This window comes from Nannospalax galili, unplaced genomic scaffold (genome assembly GCF_000622305.1).
Source record: "Nannospalax galili isolate Female #2095 unplaced genomic scaffold, S.galili_v1.0 scaffold432, whole genome shotgun sequence".
Lineage (NCBI taxonomy): Eukaryota > Metazoa > Chordata > Mammalia > Rodentia > Spalacidae > Nannospalax > Nannospalax galili.
The window spans coordinates 467,070-477,073 of NW_008331138.1; the positions used below are offsets into that span (position 1 = coordinate 467,070).

Genomic DNA, 10,004 nt, shown 5'->3' on the forward strand with positions numbered 1-10,004 from the left:
GAATCTAGTCCAAGAAAAAAGTTAAATCCTCCCAGAGTTGGGTTCAAAATTTGAATAAATATCATTTGCTAGGAAAATTCAAATTATTATATTTTTAGTGCTGTGGATTGAACCCAGGGCTTCATGCATGCTGTGTGCATACTCTCCCACCGAGACACGTCCCAGCACCCTAAGATTTACTATTGAAAATTTAATTCAGTCTCTCCTTTGTAAAAATTTATTTATGCCAGGCATAGTGGCGCATGTCTTTAATCCCAGCCCTTGGGAGGCAGAGGCAGGTGGAGCTCTGTGAGTTCAAGGCCAGCTGGGGCTACAGGAAGACCCTGTCTCAGAAAGACCAAAAAAAAAATTTTTTTTTTGTTTATTTGAGAAAGGATCCCAAAATTGTGACTCTATTTTAAAGGCTGTGGAACCTTTAAGAGCTGGGGCCAGGCTCACAGAAGTAGGTCTCTAGGGCATGTATTTGAAAGGCAGTGGTCTCTGCTCCCTGCTCTGCTATGTGAACAGTCTCTTCCTCCCCACTGGCTACCACCATGAACTCCATCACGTCCTCCCCTCACCCTGTGATGGATAGGAATCACTTCCTGTGCTTCTTGGTCTAGCAGAAGACCTTATTTATTTATTTATTTATTTATTTGTCTTTTTTTTTTAATCTGCATGAATGTGACGCTTATCTTTCAATAAAGATCTGTTTGACTGTCGCTCTGTGCTGGTCTGAGATTTTTTTCCTGCCTTTAATTCTCTAATTGGCTGAGAAAACGAATCCAGCAATACCCCTAGGTTGATAAAGCCGCCAACCTCAAACAAAACTTAGAATGACCCTTGGTGCAGACAATCACGGCATGATATGGGTGCCTTTACTACATACATGCAGGCAATACACTCATATACATAAAAATAATAAATAAAATGTTAAAAATAAATAAACCATGTTCCTATTTTTACCTTTGCATTTTCTAATGAGGTTGAATTTTAAATTCTCAACAGCTATATCACCCCCTGCAAAGCTCAGGGAGCATTCTGGAAGAACAGGATGGAAAGACAGCATTTTATTTCTTGGTCATTTTGAGGCAGGTCTCCCTGTAGCCCCAGCTGTCCTGGAACTCGCTATGTAGACCAGGCTGGCCTTGAACTCACAGCGATCCGCCTGCCTCTGCCTCCGGAGTGCTAGGATTAAAGGCGTGTGCCACCATGCTCGGCTGACAGTTTTCTTTTTTTAAAAAATATTTTATTTTATGTCTATAAGTGTTATGTCTGCCCGTAGGTATGTGCACCCATGTCGTGCAATGCCTGTGAAGGTCAGAAGAGGGCGTTGGATCCCCTGGAAATGGAGTTATGGATGACTATCAGCCGACATGTGGGTGCTGGGAATTGAACCCGGGTCCTCTGCAAGAGCAAGCAGTGCTCTTAACCGCCGAGCATCTCTCCAGTCCTGGCTGTTGCATTCTTTTTATTTATTTATTTATTATTTTTATTTTATGTGTATTGCCTGAATGCATGTGAGTGCATCCATGTCGTGCAATGCTGCGGAGGTCAGAAGAGGGCTTTGGATTCCCCTGGAACTGGAGTTAAGGACGGTTCATAGCCGCCATGTGGGTGCTGGGAATTGAACCTGGGTCCTCTGCAAGAGCAGTCAGTGCTCTTAACTGCTGAGCCATCTCTCCAGGCCCATTAATAATTTTTTGAAAGAGTGCTGGCTGCTCTTGCAGAGGATGGGCATTCAGCTCCCAGCATGCACAAGGTGGCTCACAACTCTAGTTCCAGGGATCCGATGCCCTCTTCTGGTCTCTGCAGGCATTTCGTGCTTGTGGAGCACAGGCAAGCTCGCAGACACATAAGAATAAATAAATAAATCTAGCTCTCTAGGGATAGTGGCTCATGCCTTTAATCCCAGCACTTGGAAGGCAGAGGCAGGTAGATCTCTGTGAGATCGAGGCCAGCCTGGTCTACATAGTGAGTTACAGGCTAGTCTGGGCTACAGGGAGACCCTATCTCAAAAAGAGTTTTTTTTAAAAAAAAAAAAAAAAATTCTCTTAAGAACTGGGGCTGTAACTCAGCATTAGAATACTTGCCCAGAATCCATCAGTGAAGGGTTCTGGATGTGGCTTAGAGGTAGAGCCTTAAGCCTGGTGTGAGCAAGGCCTTGGGTTTAAGTTCTAGCACTGACAAAGGCACTCTTTCAAATGCTAGTGCCTTCAAGGTAACTCTGAAATGCAACCAAACAGGATTGGCTGCTTGGGGCTCCCTAAGCATTTCATGCACCTATAAACGACAATGCAATGTGTCCCAATGCTCCCTGAGCCTGATTAGTGTACTCTGTTCTCTCCACACCAGGGGCCCCATCTTCCTGACAGTCTCTCTCCACTGTAAACAGGCAGCGTCCACCCATCGTAACCACAAGACTGAGCTCCTGAAGGGATGGCCTGTCTCCCAGGACACTCGCTATGCTCAGCACATCATCCTGAGCCTGGCCAAAGTAACTTCTTAGTAAATATTGGTCTGTCAAATAAATGAACCATTCTGTCCCCAGCTTCTCAGTTTGGAATGTGCATAATAAACCCATGGATATGTAACCGAGCACCAAGGATTCATAAATCCTACAACAAATATTATGGTTTTACTTCATTTTGAAGGTGAATTCATTTCTGTATTATAATGGAAAATGCGGTGCATGGAACTGGAGGTGAGTGGGGCTGGAGAGATGGCTCAGTAAGATTAACAGTGCTTCATGCTCTTATAGAGAACACAAGTTCAGTTCCCAGCACCCGTATCAGGCAGCTCACAATAGCTTGTAACTCCAGCTCCAGGGGATCCAACACTCTCTTCTGGCCTCTGCAGGCACCTATACATATCTGGGATTCACTTACGGACAAACACACATACACATAAATAAAAATAAGTCTCTTTTATCTAAGACTTTGGAATTTTTTTATTTTATTTTCATTGTATGTGTATGAGTGTTTTGCTTACATGTATGTAAGTGCACCACCATGTGTGTACAATGCCTGCTTGTTATGGTTGTCACAGCCATATGGGTGCTGGGAACTGAATCTAGGTCCTCTGCAAGAACAGTCAGTACTCTTAACTGCTGAGCCATCTCTCCAGCAGCCCCATAAAAATAAGACTTTTTTGTCTTTTTGAGATAGGGTCTCCCTGTAGTCCCAGCTGGCCTGTAGCTTGCTATGTAGATCGGGCTAACCTCAAACTCACAGAGATCCACTTGCCTCTGCCTCCCAAGTGCTGGGAGTAAAGACATGAACCACCATGCCCGGTAAAAGTAAATCTTAAAAAAAGAATTGGGGGCTGGAGAGATGGCTCCATGGTTAAGAGTGAGTACTGCTTTTCCAGAGTGTAAGAGTGAGACCACTGAGGACAAGTCAGCCTTTCGGGTTGCAACAGCAAGAGGTTTATTTGATACACAGGTACCTGTGGGCACAGAGTCTCCTCGGAGGACTTGCGCACCCCAGGTTGGGGTTTGGCAGTTTTTATAGAGCAGAAGCAGGGTACAGAAGCAGAAGAGCAGTTATTGGTTAATTCAAACACACACACAATAATTTCAAAAGTATGCAGAGATATGGGGTAAGGGTCGGGGCTAAGGGGAAGTGGGATTGCTAAATGGGAGGTGACCTCAGAGGCACAGGTGTTTTTCCCTTGATTTCCTGGTATCGGGCCCTCAGGGTGGTCAGGAGTTCTACCCGTAAAACTTGTTTATGGCTTGATCTGTGAAGCTTGACCGGCGCCTGCCCGTCCTGCAGCCTTTTGATAAGGCTGGTCCTGGTTTTTGTCAATTTTAAACATGTGGGCTCATGAGTACTCATGGCGCCTAGTCTTTTTCAAGAGGACCTGAGTTCAAGTCCCAGCACCCACATCAGGCATCTCACAACTGCCTGTAACTCCACGGCTGAATAAGCATACACAAAGCCCCACACAGGTACTCATAATTTTTAAAATAATAAAATTTTTAGGGGCTGGAGAGATGGCTTAGCAGTTAAAAGCACGGACTACTCTTGCAGAGGACCCGGGTTCGATTCCCAGCACCCACATGGCAGCTACGAACCGTCCTTAACGCCAGTTCCAGGGGAATCTGAAGCCCTCTTCTGACCTCAGCGGCACTGCATGACACGGGTGCACTCACATACATGCAGGCAATACACATAAAATAAAAATAATATATTTTAAAAATTAAAAAAAATTTTTTTAAAAGAACAAGGAATTGAAGGTGAATTTTTTTTTCTTCCCTCCCCACTTTTGTTTGAGTCTTATAGTGCTGGGGATGGAACCCGGTGTCTTGAAGATTCTAAGTAAGTGTTCTACTATTGAGCCATGCCCCAGTCCTGTGTTTTTCAAATCTGAGAAAAGAAATTTGTCCTTGGAGGCAGGAGAATGGGGAGGTCCAGGCCGGTTTCAGCTGTAAAGTGAGATCCTGTGTAATAAAGAAGAAAAAGAACAGTCGGGCTGGAGAGATGGCTGCTCTTGAAGAAGACCTGGGTTCCGGTCCCAGCACCCACATGGCAGCTAACAGTCATCTGTAACTCCAGTTCCAGGGGGATCAGATGCCCTTTTCTGACCTCTGTGGGCATTGCATGACACAGGTCCATTCACACACATGCAGGCAATACACTCAGACACATAAAATAAAATAATAAAATATTTTTAAAAAGAAAAAAAAATCAAGCCAGTGAAATAGCTCAGTGAGTAAAGACACTTGCCACTAAGCCCATTGACTGGAGTTCAATTCCAGGGACCCACATGATGAAAGGAGAGAGCTGTCTTCCACAAGTTGTCCTCTGACCTCCACACAACACTCTACCTCTCCCCCACTAAAATAAATAAATAAATAAATAAATAAATAAATAAATAAATAAATGCAATTTTAAAAAAGAAAAGAAAACCGTCTGACACAACCAGAAACTTAAAAAAAAAAAAAAAAAGCAAAAAGCAAAAAACCCCATGGGCCAGTAAGATGACCCAGTGGGTAAAACCACTTGCAGTGCAAGCCTGAAAACCCAAGTTCAGTCCTCAGAACCCACGGTGGAAGGAGAGCACCCCCTTGAAAGTTGTCCTCCAACTTCCACACGTGCTTACCCATACACATCACACACACACACACAGAGTGTAATTTAAAAATCCACGTATATGATAAAAAAATTTCTCCCCTGAACCATTTTGAGAATAAATAGCTAATCTGGTGCCATGTTATCCCTGAATATTAGTGTGTTCTACAGAAAGGGCATCCCACTGTAACATACATGTTTATTTCCTTTGAGGGGTAAATTTTATAGGCGTTGGAATGGTCACATGTGCCTGTGATCCTGGAGGTGAAGGCAGGAGGATCAGGAGTTCAAAATTTGTCCACTGCTACTCAGGGAGTTTGAAGCCAACCTGAGTTTGGGTTACACAAGATTCTGCATCAAAAACTATATAGGATGCTGGAGAGATGGCTCGGTGGTTAAGAGCACTGGCTGCTCTTGCAGAGGACCCAGGTTCAGTTCCCAACACCCACATGATAGCTAACAACTGTCCATAACTCCAGTTCCAGAGACTCCAAAGCCTTCTTCTGACCTCCTCAGGCATCGCACTTACCGGTGCACTTACATACATGCAGGTAAAGCACTCGTATACATAAAATAAATAAACTTTTTTAGTCTTTTTGAGACAGAGTCTCCCTGTAGCCCCTATTATTCTGGAGCTCACTATGTAGGCTAGGCTGGACTTGAACGCACAGAGCTCCACTTGCCTCTGCCTCCTGAGTGCTGGGATTAAAGGTGTGCATCATCATGTCAGGTATAAACAAATTTCAAAAACCTGTTGGTGACTGGGGACATGGCCCAACAGTTAGGAGCCATTCCTGTTCTTACTGAGGACTTAAGTTTGGTTCCCAGCACCCATATCTGACAGTTCACAGGTGCCTTTAACTCCAGCTCCAGGGGATCCAGCGCCCTCTTCACTTATACCGGCAACCCTTAATAAGCTCATTGGACATACACAGACACACATGCATACACATAATTTAAAATAATAAAAATCACTCTTTTTAAAAAAATCACATAGGGGCAGGTTAGATGGCTCAGCAGGTAAAGGTGCTTGCTGCCAAGCCTGATGACCTGAGTTTGATCCTCAGAACCCACATAGGAGAAGGAGAAAACTTACTCCTCAAGTTGTCCTCTCACTTCCACACATGTGCTATGGTGTGCCCCTCTCACAATAATAAATAAACATAAAACAAAAAAATATAGGTGGAAACTGGGAAGGTTGCTCAGTGGGTAAGAGCACTTGCTTGCACAAGTGTTAAAGACCTGAGTTTGGATTCCCAGCACTCATGTAAAAGTTGACCATGGCCACAAATGCACCTATGGTCTGGCACTGTGGAGTGCCAGACCACAGAGTGTGCTGAGATAAACTGAACTTTTGTGTATTTACACAGACCCATAGGTTCTTATTTTATTCATGGGGTAATCATGTGTTGCTCTTGTTTTTAATATTAAAGATTTGACTGGGGTTGTAGCTCAGTTGGTATGGTGCTTGTCTAGCACACACTGGGTTAGATCCCCAGTACTGCATAAACCACGGGTGGTGACTCACCAAAGTAGCAGACTACTTCTGGGAGTGAGGAAACTGACTCCTCACTTCCGAATGACCCCTTTGGACTCGGATTTCAGAGCAGCAGGGGCCGACCAATGGCAGATGTGATGCTCTAGCGGTTGCCATGGAGACCGCGAGGCCTGCAGCGCGCAAAGAGGCGGTGACGTCATTGCGAGAGCAAGTGCAGAGGCCACCACATCCTGGTCTTAGCTCGGCCACCTGGCACGTGAAGGCGACCTCTGGGCCAGCGGTGAGAGGCGAGCCACACTCTGCCTGCCAAGCCGCCACCCGTGCACGACACGAGACTCGTGTGGCAGTGGCTCCAGGGAGACCAGCGGTCTCGAGTCCGTGGAGACTGTCAGCACCAGGCCACCGCCGAAACAGAGGAAGCTGCATCTTCAGACACTTCCCTGGAGCATCTTGGCCTGGGGACCCGGGAGCCACGACCCTCTCTTGGATACCCAACTCCACTTCTGAGGCAGCCGTGAGTCCCTGGGGTCCCGAGGGCAGACTGGGATACCCTTGACCGAGCTGGACCAGTTGAGTCTGTTGGTAGCCTCCACCCGTGAGGCCTGGTTCTCACCTTGCCCTGGGAAAGAGATCTCGCCATCCTGGCTTCTCGAGGCAATATCACCACCGCGCAGCAGCGCGCATACAACTGCCTCAAAGAGTTGGGCAAGGTGGTATTTGCTGTGCAGGACATTGCATTGTTGGAACACGGGTGCAAGGCATTGGAGGTGGACAGTTACAAGTCCCTGATGATCCTGGGGATCCCAGAGGACTGTGACCACGAGGAATTTGAAGAGATCATAAAGGGCCCTCTCAAACCCCTGGGCAAGTTTGAAGTTGCTGGGAAGGCCTTTCTGGAAGAGTACAGATCCAAAGCGGCTATCATCAAGTTGGCAGAGGACCTCAATTACAACGTGGTCCCCAGGGAGATCAAGGGCAAGGACGGTCCATGGAGAGTGGTGTACATGCCCCAAAGACAGGACATTGAATTCCTCACCAAGCTCGATTTGTTCCTGAAAAGGGAGGGCAGGACAGTGGAGGATGTGGCCAGGGTCCTTAAGCAGGAGCTGTGTCCCACCACAATCCGACCCAGAGAACTACCTCCGGAGAAGTGCTGCCTACCTCTGCGAAGGGACAGTGCCGATGCCGGGGCCAACGCCAAGGGGGATGTGGGGACCCCCATGGAGGAACCAGAGAAAGAGAGCAAAGCTGCCCAGGGCAAGAGGAAGGCCAAGAAAAACCGACGACGGCGCCACACCTCCGACAAGAAGCTGTGAGGTGGTGTTGGATGGGGGGGGTAGGGGGCTGGGTGAGGGTGGGGGTCATTTGAGCGGGTGTGGGGAGATGTGGGCGGGTAGGTACCATTTAGGGACGGAAAGTGCATGGACAGGAGGTGTAAGGGGATGGACCAGTAAGTAGATGAGCCAGAATGAGTATCCCAAGTGTTACACACCATATCTGACCTTATGAATGAGCTTTTTAATAATTAATTAATTAACCTATTTCTTTATTTATAGGTCAGTACTGGGGATTGAGCTAGGGCCTTGAACATGCTGATCAAATGCTCTACCACTGAGCCACACCCCAGCCCCTCACGGAGGGAATTCTAGGCAGGGGCTCTGCCACTGAGTCACAAGACCAGTACCTCACTGGGGGATTCTAGGCAGATGCACTATCACTGAGCCACGCCCCCAGCTCATCATTGGGGGATCCTTGGTGAGCACTCTCTATGAATTGTGTCCCCAGTCTGAACTAACTTGTGGACTATAACTAAGAGGGCGTGGCTACACCAAGGTTTGTGTATGGGTACTGTCTGAGTAAACGAGGGTAAGTTCTGATTGAGAAAGGGTCCTAGAGACTTGTAAAAGAGAGTAACCCTGAGGACCCCGCGGGACCTGCAAAGCCAAAGCGCAACAATGCATCCGACTGTTGCCATGAAGACCGTGGAGTGGGGCACGCGTTTGTTAGCCATTGCTGGAAATGTAACATCCTGGATTCCAGGGGTTTGAAGGTCTCTTTCTAGACTTGACAAAAACCCAAGTCAACCCAGCAAGAACTGATCACAGAGATCCTCGTTGGCAACAAGGGTCGCTATTCCCCTTCAGCCACCCCCTGACACTTGGTGAAGACGAGTCCATATGTGGCTTCCCTGAGGATCCACTGTTTCATGTGTAACCCTAAAAGGCTGTGGCCGTTCAATGCATGTGAAGTCTCTCTTATTGAAGGGAAGATTGGAGATGGGACCCTTCTACTCCGAGTAGCACTTGGGATGATCCTGTAGGTCTCCTAATGAAATCCCAGAAGTCGTGGCTTGGTGGGAGGGGCATACTCTTTTCTCTTTAAAAAAAAAAAAAAAAAAAGGCAAGCCTTCCCCATAAAAACAACAGAAGAGGCTGGAGAGATGGCTCAGTGGTTAAAAGAGCTGGCTGCTCTTGTAGAGGACTTGGGTTCAGTTCCCAGCATGGTTGGTGGCTAACAACTGTCCATAACTCCAGTTCCAGGGGATCCAATGCCCTCTTCTGTCTGTAGGTATGGCATGCATGTGGTGCACTTACATACAAGCAGGCAAAACACTCATACACAAACAATAAAAATAAATAAAATTTTAAAACCAAAAAGAAGGTAACTAAGCCAGTCATATCGCTTATAGAATCACACATTTGGAAAGAGGAAACAGGAGGATCAGAAGTTCAAGGCCAACCTTGGCTGCAGAAAAGTTTACAACCAACTTGGGCTACATGAAATCCTGTCCCAAATAATAAATAATTGAGTCTCCAAGTCCATAAACTGAGTGCCTTGTGATGGTGGAGAAGAGCCAAAATTTTCCAAAGAAAATTCAGTTGTGGGTGGGTGGGTAGAGAAAATGTCTCTTTAAGGGTGTCTAACTTATGAATCTGCAACCTTTCACTAGTTTAGGAATCTGTGAAGGTGTGAGCTGAATTGCATTTCAAAAATGTAATTTAAGCCAGGCACAGTGTCACATACCTTTAATCCCAGCACTTGGGAGGCAGAGGCAGGTGGATGTCTGTAAGGTCTAGGCCAGCCTGGTCTACCCAGCAAGTTCCGGTCAGCCAAGGCTGCATAGTGAAACCCTGTCTCAAGAAAACAACAGCAAAAAATATGATTACACGCACTAAAATTTTTGTTGTTTTGTTGTGGTTTTTTGTTTTTGTTTTTGAGACAGGGTCTCACAGTGTAGCTCTGGCTGACTTCGAACTCATGGATATTCATTTGTTTCTGCCTCCTGAGTGCTGGGATGAAAGGTATGTGACACCATGCCCAGCCACACATTGGATTTTTGCTTTTAGGTTTGTTTGTTTGTTTGTTTTTGAGACAAAGCAACTGGCCTGGAACTTGCTGTGACCAGGCTGGCCTCAATTTCATAGAGATTTGCCTACCTCTGCTTCCTGAGT

At 46.4% G+C, this 10,004-nt stretch overlaps 1 protein-coding gene across 1 annotated transcript in view; it reads left to right on the top strand.

Annotated features, from left to right (window-relative positions):
- Pnma8a (PNMA family member 8A) overlaps positions 1 to 2,575 on the top strand; it is a 26,038-nt gene extending 23,463 nt beyond the window's left edge. The window contains exon 4 of the transcript XR_606841.1: positions 2,335 to 2,575. The gene's annotated coding sequence lies outside the window, so the exon portion shown is untranslated. The remainder of the gene's footprint in view (positions 1 to 2,334) is intronic.
- Positions 2,576 to 10,004: the final 7,429 nt, after the last annotated feature.